This window comes from Neocloeon triangulifer, unplaced genomic scaffold (genome assembly GCF_031216515.1).
Source record: "Neocloeon triangulifer isolate White Clay Creek 2 clone unplaced genomic scaffold, ASM3121651v1 ptg000001l, whole genome shotgun sequence".
Taxonomy (NCBI): domain Eukaryota; kingdom Metazoa; phylum Arthropoda; class Insecta; order Ephemeroptera; family Baetidae; genus Neocloeon; species Neocloeon triangulifer.
Genome location: NW_026775544.1, coordinates 7,473,242 through 7,485,815, shown reverse-complemented (window position 1 = coordinate 7,485,815; position 12,574 = coordinate 7,473,242). Strand labels below are relative to the sequence as shown.

Sequence of the window (12,574 nt, the reverse complement as noted above, 5' to 3'; positions counted from 1 at the left end):
AGCGGGTGAGAGGAAAAAACCCTATTAAATCGCGAGCACCGACGCACCAGAGGACGCAGAATATATTTTTCAATTTTTTTCACCGCTCGGCGTGCAGCTCCCCTCGCGGCTCATTTGTTACGCTTATGTTGTCACTTTGCTTCAAATAACACTACCCCCTGACGACGCACACCTTTTTTCAGCATACCAATATTTTCAGCCCCGAGTTGAATTTTGGTCTTTTTTCATACAAAAAAATTTGCATTGCAGTGTTTGCTGAGAGGGTTATTTTTATGCAAATTAATTGCAGTGCGCGTTTGTTTGCTCTGCTGATGGTGGCATGATGAGAATGAATTAATCTTGGTTGCGTTTGTTTTCTCTCTGTCTGTTTGTTTGCTTGCTTGCTAAGTGCAATTTGGCCGTTAATTGCTCCCTTCGTGGAAAGGGTTTCTCCGTGTAACTCGCGCGCGGTGAAGGTTTCTCCGCAAACGATAAGCGCTAAATTACTCTCGGCATTAATCATTTGGTGAAATTCTCCCCCTCAATTCAATTTTCTGCATTGTGAATACATTTTCAAAAATCTTTGCTTGAGGTAAACAAACAATAAATCATAAAGAGGTTTGCAAATCGTTATGAATTATTGTAAAATACAAGCATCGTGGATTGAGCTTAAATTAATGTAACTTTTTTGGCATTATCATAGCGTTTTCAATTTAAACTACCGTCGCATAATTTTTTATTTCAGCGTATTTTTTCAAGTTCTAAAAACATTTTGATTTCTGGTATAACTTCTGCAACTTGGGATTTCTGGGGGTGAAACCGCACCACCTTTTGATAATTAAAAAGAGTGGCTTTTGTTTAACTAATTATGTGGGCTCGGCTCGATAAATTTCGCAGCCGCCAGCAAACAAATTGCCACGACTTTTCCATAGGCTCAAGTTCCAATTAAGCTCTTCCGGCGGAATTTGGCCCTTTCCGAAACAATAAATTTGCCCCTCGGATCCAGCAGGCTCAAATTGTCAAATAAGCAAGCCTCCGGTTTCTTCATCACACATAAATAATTACACAAGCCGCTCTCATATATGCGCACGGAGAGAGCGCGCTTTTGGAATGCCATTCAGGCCGTCGGCGCAAAATAAACACAATGCCTCGCAAGGGTTGAGTGGAACAAAAACAAATTCCTCCGCCGCAGAGAGCAATTACATCTGCCGCTTGCTGCGCCGTCGAATAAAATTCTGGTTTACATGCGAAAGAGGAAACTTTCTTTTTAATTCACTTTAGTTTCTCCTCCCTATCTCTTTTCTTCCTCTCTCGCGACGCCTGTTTTATTATTATTGCCATATGCGAGCGGCGGCGCCGGCATCTTTTTTTCGCTTTTTCCACCACCATGGAAAACTTCCAGAAGGGAACTTGCACAGTGTTTTTAAGAAGGGGCCGTCAGTCCTTTTTTTTCCCCGAGTCTCGCCTGTTCAATTCGGTGCATGCGAACAAGCAGTTAATTATCGCCGGGGAAATTTATTATGAAAATCTAATTACTCAGTCGTCGTCGCCATCATTACACGACGCGCGAAGATAAATAATAAAAAAGTGCTCGCTTGTATTACGATGCTCACTGACAACATAATAGCACCGGAGGAATAAATAATATGCTCTCCTCCCTCTGACGGTTTGAAAAGAGACAAAGGATTTTTTTATTCCTATAAATGTGCTTCTAGTGCACTTTGAAATAACAAAGATGTAGAAACGGGAACGCTTGCAGCGCACAAGAGGGGAACACTTATCTCATGCCTTTTGCAAACCTAAAATTATTAGACTTTTCCTTTGGAGATACCGCGTATTTCATTTTACACTGCACAATTTTGAAACATTTAAAGTCAACTTACCTGATAGCTGAGCAAATCAGTTGGGAGTTTTTAACCAACACAGCTCGCAGAACTGCAATCAGAAAATCAGACGGATCAAAAAAATTGCGCAAATAAATCTTACAATGTAAGAATCCATTGACTCATGTTTCTTAATTGTAAGCTCAGCAACTTTAATTCTGTAATTCCACATAATATGCCCCACGTCTCTTCCTGCACTCAACAAGGGATAGCAGAAATTATACAAATGTGACACACCATGCTGCTAATAAGGTGGATTAGCCCTGTTTTGCGGCTTCTAGTTTGCTGCCGACGTGCAAATCTCCTGTCCGCTTTACGTGCCGAGACTTTGCTTGCAGCATTGCTCTCATGAGGAGTTGGCGAAATAAGCAACCCCATCAGCATTGTCTGTAACCCTTTGATTGGGGGTGTATAGTGCTCTCAAGCACGTCCAGGCACTTGATGGAAATAACCAACCATCAGCAAAAAGTTGCTTTTTTTCAGAATATATCCTCTTCAACGTATAGCACCACGAAATTCGAGCCGCATATCAAGATTGGGTTTCTTTTCAAAGTGAGTGCGCAAATATAATTAATGAGGACGGCCAGGGGGAGAAATTTGAAAGAAGAGATCAAAAAGCACTGAGGAAATTGCGATAAAGTTGGAATCGAAAAAAAAATGTATAAAAAGAAAAAAATTGTATTCTCGTAGATATTGGATTTTGAAATTTATTTATTTTGGGACGCGAAAAGGAGAATTTCGCCATTTGGTGCACGCAAATCAGCGATTGGCGAAGTTCCATTTTGCTGAATAAACAAATTTCCCCCAATATTTATTGGAGCGTTGGCCTGACTTTTTTGATGATGAGAGCAGAGTGTTCTGGCATATTACGTTTAAAGGAGAGAGGCCCTCTTTTGATGTTGTAACAAATGAATAGAGGGACAGGCACTTTTTAATACGCCGATTGCGTGCGGCAATAATCATCGATTTTCCTCGGCCTTGCCGCGCGGAGCACTTTGCATGGCGGCCACTTTAAAACGAGACGAAGGCGTGGGCCCTTAATGACGAGGCACTGTCTCCTGTCGACTTTTGATCCTTCTTTATTAACTATACTATAATATAATATTTTCTTCATTTTGAAATATGACACATTTTAATAACAAAAAAGAAAAAAACTATTTAATTAAAAACAAAATTAAAATCTTGGGATACAATTTTAATTTTGAACTAAACAGTTATTATTGATTTTAGTGAAGAAAAAGCTTATTTTTTTATGGGTCTCTTGTTTTCAACAGAATAAATATATAAGTGGCTTTATCTTATAGGACTCGTTTTCTCTCGCGTTCCCATCTCTCACGCCATTAAAAAACTAAATTTCATTCAAATTATCCGTTCAACTAACTGTGCCTCTCCTCCGTCCGCAGCGCTAATTAGGCGATTGGAATGTATCGAAGGTTTCTCAAGTGCTTTGCGTCTCTGAATCTATTCTGTGTTTATCTCTTTCGCTTGAAAACTAATTTAGTCGAGTGGGTTTAGGTTGATATTGGATTAGCGCAAGCGAAAAACACCAAGAGCAGGTGGCTTTTCGATCGAAAACGGGGGCCATCGGGCGAGGGTTATTGCCCAGAACAGGACGTAAAATTTAACGGGCACCAAAAAGCAGAGGGCAAGCGCAGCCATAATGGACCCCGGAAAGGCCGGTCGGCGATTTCGGCCGCGCACTATCGATTTTTGGCCACCAGGGAATCGTCCGAGAGGGACGGTTGGTGTTTGCAAACCGCTAATTTGATACAGTCCGGCGTGAAATTTAATCCTACGCCAATGTTTTGGCAAACAAACCCTTGAAACTGTGGCTTTGGCAAATGGTTCACTAGTTTAATATTTGCAAAAGAAATCTCACTGGATGCTGGGCAACAAGTGACATAATTATTAACTTCAAAATCTTTGCTGACTAGACTAATTTTATTTAAGGAGTTTTAATTACGGATTTTCAATTTTTTTCTGCATGACTTGAGTAAAATAAACAATAAGAAATAAATAACAATAAACAAATGACATAAAATTTGAGTTTGAAATGCGGCATTTAGTTAACAAATTTGTTAATTTCATCTAGTAACTACAATTGAGATGAATCATGTATAAATTTGGTGAAAAAATGAAGGAATAGCAGATGCTGGAGCTCCATTAACAGATCCGACTTTTCACCCAAAACTTCCCCATGGAACATTCCAACCGAAACGGAAATCTGCGTTTCCACTCAGTTACAAGTTGAGCGGAGAGTTTTGTTCTTCTCAACAGGACCCATATTGGCGCAGACAAAACGGCATAAAATTAGGAATTCCGAACGCGTGCGGAGCAAACTCTCTAGCCGGAGCCATAAAATTTGCATACGAAACGTCGGCGAGGGAGGTTAATTACGCGGGCCCGGTGGTGTTAATTGCCCTTTCGCACCCCGCCGACGGCTGTGATTCGGCTGCCCAATCAATTTGTCGCCGTGCCAAGAACCGACGAAAAACGTATTTTCAAATCCCGCGGGACGCGAAAAGTTGTCGAAAGCGACCAGATAAAAAGAGCAAAAAATACAAAGCGCTGACCCCTGGCTCGGGAAAAGCTGTCGTGGGACTGGTAAGATTGAAGTTTTGGACATGATTGTGTGAGAGGGACGCTCCTAAAACGCCGACGGGGTTAATATAATAAAGCCTCTCGCACTGATCAATGATGGTGAAAATTGAGTTGGCGAGTTTAATCCAGATTGAGGCGAGTGGGCGCCACAATCTGTTGAATAATTTATTCTAATCAGCTTGAATTTAATTAGAAAAAGAGGAGAAAACCGCAACCATTCCTGTAAATTTTCCACTCTCATGCGCTTATTTCGGTCCCCACCGCGCCCCCAAAATCTTGATAAGACAAACGAGTGCCATTTGGGGCCGCTACCGATAAAAGTAAAATGCGCACTTTCCTTGCTTGCGGGCGAATTTGAATCAATCTCCATAAAACGCATGCAGAAAGGCTAATGATGTGCTTTTTTCCAAAGGGGGGCACTACTTCAATTCTCATTCGCGCGGAGATGAAGCTAATTTGCATTGTGAGGAGACGACAAAGCAAGTTTAAAACCAAATTTCTCTCCACCCCTGACGGAAGGTGCCTTCGGGACACGGTTGTCTACGTGAGAAGAAAAAATGGCATGAATAATTTTCACATCACATTCTATTATGATTAGAGATTATCTCCCCCAGCACCTTTTCGTTCAAAATGCTTTCTTTTCTATTAGGATAAAATGCACTCAACTCTTGATCCTTCTTTCATTATGCAAGGGTAAATTGCCATAACACGTATGTAATTTTTTGGACGAGAATACACAACAATAATAATATATTAAGTAATAAATTGAAATAAATAAATATAAATATAATAAATCGTTTGTCGTAAATATTTTTCATTCCTATAAATTTTGAGGACAGCTAAAAGATAACTGCATTAAGAACAAAGGAAAAATAATAACATATGCACTAATTGATTACTTAAATTATGATACTGCGCCACTAAAATTTTATTCTACCAGAATACCAAATAGATTAAACTTTATTTATTTATTTTGTAATGAATTTTAATTACAAATAATCAGTCATAAAAAGTTTTGGTTTCATATTTTTTCATATTAAATTTATCTAACAAAAACGTTCAGCAAAAGAAAAAGCTAATCAAAAAATTCGTAGGTGTCAAATGAGTAAGAGCATTATAAAGACATAAAATTTTCGCTAGAAATAATGACATACATTATACAGAAAAACAGCCGTGAAAACAGGCAACTTCAATCACTGAGACCCAATTTATTTTCCTTCCCTCTGCGGATTAAAATTTTCCATCATGCTGTTCACAATTTTCACAATTTTCCCCGCGAAACGGTTCCGTTCGTCGGATAATTGCATCAGAATGAGTAAAGCCGGTATGAAAATTTCGGCTCCGTGTTTCGTTACTTTTATCGGACGGGTGCGTGAAATACTGCAGCTTTTTGTTACGAGGCGCGTCACGCGAGCAAGCGTTTTATTACAAAGGAGAGCGGCGCCACTCGCAATGAGCAAGACGACGTGGCGCCGCTTTGTTTCGAAGGCGACGCGAATCGATCCGCATGGCCAGCCGGCAAATTAAAGTTGTAAATATTCCAAATGGGCGCCTGTTCCTTTTTATTTCTATTGGCAAAAGTTTAAATCCAGGAGAGGCGCACAAACATCCCCCATTTCAGGCAAAATTCTGGCTCCCGTTCGCCCCCTTGCTTTGTTTATTAATTAGGCGAAGTTGTCAGGCCCTGTAATTACGAAAGCCTCTCTACTAATTTTGCACCTGAGCTTTCCGATTGTGGTGCCGAGAGAGAGGGGGAAATTCTGCTGACTAAGTTTTCTCTCTTGGCAGAACAGACGAGAAGCCTCTTTGTCTCAGATATGAATCACAAACGGATCAAATTTCGATTAAATCATGATTCCCCACCGGCGCAGGAGACAAATTTTACTGCTTCCCTCTCTTGCTACTCCACACCGACGCAATATTGTTGTATAATCGAGACACAAAAGCAGCCAGAGTCGTAAAGCACTTTTGATGTTTTGGCGGCGCAGCGATTTCATATCGCTTTCGAGCTGCTTTACGGCGGTTTTATTGGAAAATCATGAGCTTCCGCGACTTGATCGCTCTATTCCTGCGCAGATTTGTCACTGGAATTAAGCAATAAAAGCAAATTTATTGGTCATTTGTATGGAAAATTGCGGAAAATTGATTGCAAAAAAACGGAGGATTACATTACACGAGGGGAATTATGTCGTCATAAATGTGTATTATATGTACACAGTGCTTAAATTTAGACTGCATAGGTCACGTAATCACCATAGATGGTTGTTTTCGCAAATTTGGCAGAAATTTTCTATCCTAATTGGCAAACGCTTGCACTTCTCTAAAGGATGAAGTTGTTGTGCGGCATTATTTAGGCCGATTATACGACAGCGGAATGCGCAAGTTTTGATATGCAGATTAAAAAGCATCCCCTCCCTCAAAATTCGAGATTCTTCCGCGCACTTCACACAAAATCAAAGCTCCCGGCCGACACGGGCACAACAACCCTTTTTGCGAATTCTGCAGAACGACGAGCGCATCCCATCACGGCGCAATTATTATATCCGTGCCGATCCAATTAGTCTGCAGCCCCCTGATTCTGCTGCGGGGTGCATCGGTTTGCGGGGGTGGTTTTGTGCACGAGCAGGGGTCAAAACGCGTGCTCCACTCACTCCTATGATATTACACGCAGCGTACATACACACAGGGGGAGTCTAATGGATGACTCATCCCTCGCTATAGAACTGCACTGGCTGCAACATCGCGCTGGCTGGATGGCAGATAGGGCGGCGTGCAATACAGGCGAGGGTGCGCCGAGTGCTTTCTTTGGCCCCCGCGCGCTCTCTCTCTAGTCTGCGCTGCCCTGGCGTTTCCGCAAACGTTATGAAGCGTTACTCGTATTTATTTATTTTACTGCCGATTTCATTACTTTCTGTTTCGGCCCCGCTTTTATTGCCGTCGAACAACAGACAAATTGGTGCGATTCTTGTTACAGTCCAGACCTGATGCTTTGGCAATTAATTTCCGAACGGGATTTGAGCTTAAGGGACGTATGAAAATGGTCAATCAATTGAATAAAAATACTTCATGAAAATACTAATAATAATTTTTACCTACAAATTATATAATTGTAAAATACTAACAATTCAAATTATCTTTTGGTTCAGTTTAGATTTAACCAATTTAACATGAAGTTATAATGAAACAAACTTTTCAACTCCTAAATAAATTTTAAACAATTTTAGACCTAGGAAATAAATTTCTGAAATCGTTTTAGGTTTCAATTATAAGTTTAGAGGGAGAAAAGATACGCCTTTAAAATTTCCACTGTTCTGGTTGACGGCCAAAGGGATGCGAAAATCGCATCAAAAGTTTTTGGATTACCTGTCGCCAGAGAGCAACGGAATAAATTCATGCACAAAGCGTGACAAAAGAGAGCTTTCCCTCGTTTTGTCAGCCACAAGAGCAGATTTATTACCGCCGGCGTAAAAGGGGCCGAGAGTGTATAAACACATACTGACAAAAGTTTTCTGTGTGTTGCGCAAAGTTCTCCAGTGGAAAACAACGAAGCGAGACAGAGAAAAGAATAAAGTACTTTTGTGTATGGCAAGGGATGAGAGAGCCGGGGAGCACGAGAGGGAAGATAAGCGGCGGCAAAGTGGATTACCCGTCGCACCTTATCTCACTGAACGAAATGCACTGCCGCCGGACGCTCAATTTATTTAATTCCTCCCTTCAATGAGGCTCAGCCGGCTGATCGTCTCGCTGACAAATGATCTTGATTGGGGCTGAATTATATTTGGCATTGTTTTGCGAAAGGGTCGGTATTCAAATTTCGCTTTTATTCATCTCCAGGTCTGTGGAGCAGCCCTTGTCATTATTATTATTTTTTTTTTTTGCATTTATGAGCACGACGACCCAGCATGTTCTGGGCGTGTTTGATTGCGCGCCGCTTTTTTATTACGCAACCGCCCCCACACCCGCCAAACACTTGTAAAGGGGCTGAGAACGGAGCCCGCAAAAAATATATAGCGCGTGCCGTTGAATTTTCATTCCACGTCTGAAATGACGACGGAAAATATAAGGGGTCGTATCAAAGCTGATCAAATGTTTACTTTCCGCTTCATTGACTGCAATAGCAAAACCTGTTTAAATCGATTAAAACCAGCAAAATGTTTCAGTTATAATAATTTGATAACAGGATTATTATTAAATAAATGACCATTAAAAAAGGGAATTAAAGCCCCAGTCACATCACCGCACATCACCATGCCAAATTTGAATTGCAAGTATTCTCAAGAATTTTGGGATAATTTTACTATTGGAAAATTTCTGAAATAAAACCATTGTTCGATTATTTCTCATCAACAAAAACATCAAGACATTACCGAAATAACTATACTTTAAGTTTTTAACTAATTTTATACTGCTTAAGTTGCAATTCTTAAGAGGAAACTTTGCAACAAAATGACTTTCCGCCTAGCATGAATTGTTGCTTTGAGCAGCAGGGAAATTAAATTGCTGGCAATGGCCGACTTCAAAGCCGCAGAGTCAAAGAAATAAACATGGCTGCTCGTACGCTGCACTTTTCGCTCCATTCTGCGGCACTCAAATTGCTAATGAAATAATGCGCCACGCAGCAGGATTCACCCCTTGTGATTCAAATTCCGTCGCGTTTTTCTTTCTCAAGCCCCAGCGAAATGAATCTCGTTTTCGGTTTACTTTGAGCAGCTTATATTATGTACTTCGGCGGCGCACAGGGAGTGAGAGTAGAAGACACTCGACTCGCACAAACACAACTCAAGTTGCATTTATTTCCCATACAAAGGGGATCGCTATGCACTCCTGGCGAATCTGCTGCGGGGGTTGAACATTCGTCTCGGCCTGTCTGTTTGCGTTATTCGCAGTCATTGACAAATTGGGGCTGTTTCGAATGAAGCTGCGCGCGGAGGATCCTTTATAAATAAAGCGATCCGCCTAGATATGGACGTTTTGACAAACCGATTGTGCCCCCGGAGAACGCGTGTTCCGTGCAGTCCCTCTTGTCTTTTGCGTGACGGATGGAAGGGGTGTCAAATGAGTTCATTCAAAAGGTTTGTCAAGAGACACAACGCGTGCATATATGATGGGGTTATTTTTGCGCAAGGGAGCGAAAGAGAAATTGCTTTCCTACTGTTTTGAGTATTCAGCTCTGGATGAACTAAATTTGCATCACAAACGTGGAGATTTCAAATGAAAAGAGGTTATCAAAATTCAAAGCATTCATTTCTACACAACACTTAAATGCTTAAAATTCTTTCCAGAGATGCTTGAAAACTATCGTTCACTTAAAATAAAATTTGAAAAATTTCATAATATTACTTAAAAAATATTAATTAAAAATTTTGGGAGAGTTTTTATGGTTTTATATATATTTAAGATTAAAATAAACATTCCTGGAACTGGTTAAGAGATTTTTGTCCAATATTTAGCCTTATTTCTCAAATTTCTTAAGCGATTGAGGTTTCAAATAGATGCTTTTTTTAATTCCTCTATGTTAAAATTTTTTAAGTTTTAAATCAGTACAAAATCGTTAAAAAAATAACAACTAAAAAATAATTATTTATATTGGATTAAAATATGAACCAACGATAAGAATTTTTAAAGTTTTTCTTCATTTTAATCAATTGTAATGCTTCAACCGTTTCGGCGTTTTTTCACAACTAATCGTTTTCCGTTCCAGCAATTAATATTATTATTGTTTTTAATTAAACCGAAAAAAGGCGAGATCATTTCACTTTTGTTTTCAGTTTGCATTTCCAGACGCATCCGCAACCATCAACAATCGAAACCCAACCCGTCGTCTAGAACTAATTCGCCAATGCGAAATGAAAAGATTCGCCCGCGTGTTCTTCCTGGCAAACAATCGGCGCGCAAACAATCGCGTGCTTCTCTTTGCCGCGATCTCCAGCCGCGCGACTTCCAGCAGGGCCGAGGTATCTTTTCGCGTGCTGTGTGTCCCGCCGCGTGCAAATCAAAAGCCGCCGGACAAATTGATCTCGGAGAGCAAAACACAAACAGTACAAAAGTGAGTCATGCTCTGTGATAGACGCCGGGGCGGGCAGGGGGTGGAGGGGTGGTCGCCATGGCGACCCTCGGCACCCTCGACGCTTTTCACGCCCGCGCCACCCCAGCCTGCCGCGGAAAGAAAGGGATGATACTACTTTTATGAGGAGTCGCTTTTTGTGTCTCTTCTTCTCCGGCAAGGCCATCATCTTTTATGGAAAAACAAAATAAAAGACACCGGGGCTCTCCTCACGCTCGAGAGCGGCCTGGCCTGGCCAAATTTATTGCACGTCGAAAACAAACGATGCTGCCGGCGGAAATTGATAAATTTTTATTCATGCGATGTTTTTTGCACCCTTCCCGGGATACATAAAAAATGTGTCTCATGTCGCAAATAAGGTCTAGAAAATGTGCAAATTATTGTTGTCAAAGGTTATTTTTCGGAAACAAGGCCACCGCAAGAAATATAAGCGCAGATTGGCCAATGAAAAAATGGATACGTTCCGTGCCGACATAGAGAAAAATAACTCGTCGCGATTTAAAAAATTAAATCTTTCGTAACCAATAAAACCTTCATATTTTTCAGTTCAACATTGAAAGATGATGAACTGAAATTGGTGAATTAAATTTTTATATTAGAAACACTCTTCACGGATATTGGTGTTTTTTTTTTAGCTGCAATTTGTTATTAAATATGATATTAAATATGATATTTAGAACAGTAATTTTTTGTTTCTTTTAATGCTTTTAATATAATCTTTCGTAGAAAAATGTGGCCAATTGAACTTTCTTTCTTTCTATTCTGTATTTTGACTCAATGGTTTAAGATTTTATTTTATTTAACTGCGGAACACTCTAACTGTAAGTAAAATTGATAAATTATATATAATAGAAATTTGCTAAAAACTTTCAAGCAGCAATTGACGTAAAATTAAATGTTAATTATAAATGTTTCTCTTTCTAGAGAAACTTATTGAATTTTCTCCAAATGAGATTTTATTCAAACAGTAAAAATGACGCTATTTATTGATATTATTTATACCTGAAATTGAATTAATGTGATGAATAATTTCACTGCAGTAATAATCAAAAGTGGGGAATGTTGATCAACGACAGCTGCAGCTTATTAATTTTTCATGAGTCCAATCGTTAAAGTCACTGGCAGTAAAATTCAATTGGGGTTTTATTGACAACGCGGTTTTGTCTCTCTCGGCAGTAAAAACAATGCCCGTAGTTTTGTACAGTTTGACATGAGAATCGCATGCGTGTGTAATGCTGCTCTCATTATACATTACAACGTGTGCAGCCCGCCTTAATTACTCCGCCCGCGATTATCGCCGTTGCGTGTCTTCGTCTGATATTTATATTCTTACAGGGCTTGAAAAAAAAAGAAGAATCGATCTCGGGAATGTCTTTACCCTCTTACAAACGTTGAATGCGTTTTAATTTTATGCGTAAGTTTCCGTGTGAAGAAATTTTAGGCAATGCCAAAATTCGACTGGCGGGTGGGTGAGGTCATTATCGTCTGCAGCACGACCGGCAGCAAAACAGTGGTGTTGATTTTTATATTTATTCACGGATACATATACAGTAAGATTCCAAAAATATTTTCAAAGTGAGTTGTAAGACTTATAAGAACTAAATAAAATGCATTTTACATATAAACAAAAATAAATTATTAAATAATTATTTTGTAAATAAATTAAAAAAAAATCAAATTAATTATTACAAAATGATTATACAATAATTATAGAATAGTTAAAATTTTGGATATTGGTTTTTCTTTAATTTCATAAAAATTTATTTAAAATAAAATATATTTTATAATTAATATAATTAAACTGTTTCATAAGTTAGGTAAAGAAACCCCAAGTTAAAAATTTTTCAAAATTGTTAAGATGGCGTTTTTCCGTCTTAATTTTGTTCTGGGCGTTTCCCATGATTTTTCCTCAAATTTCCTTTTCAGAAACTTCAACGCACGTAGCACCCCAATCCATTTCTCCTTCTTGCTAATTAATGTAATGTTAAAATCTCCACCTTCTCGTGACGAATTAAACAATAAAAAATGCCTGACAACCGCGAAGAGA

The 12,574-nt window shown here is 39.4% G+C and overlaps 1 protein-coding gene across 3 annotated transcripts in view; it reads right to left on the bottom strand.

Moving 5' to 3' along the window:
- The window catches only part of LOC132200875 (protocadherin-like wing polarity protein stan), a 38,681-nt gene that overhangs the window by 25,769 nt on the left and 338 nt on the right, over window positions 1-12,574 (bottom strand). For all 3 annotated transcript variants that reach the window (XM_059626660.1, XM_059626643.1, XM_059626652.1), the window contains exon 2: window positions 1,863-1,914. The gene's annotated coding sequence lies outside the window, so the exon portion shown is untranslated. The remainder of the gene's footprint in view (window positions 1-1,862; window positions 1,915-12,574) is intronic.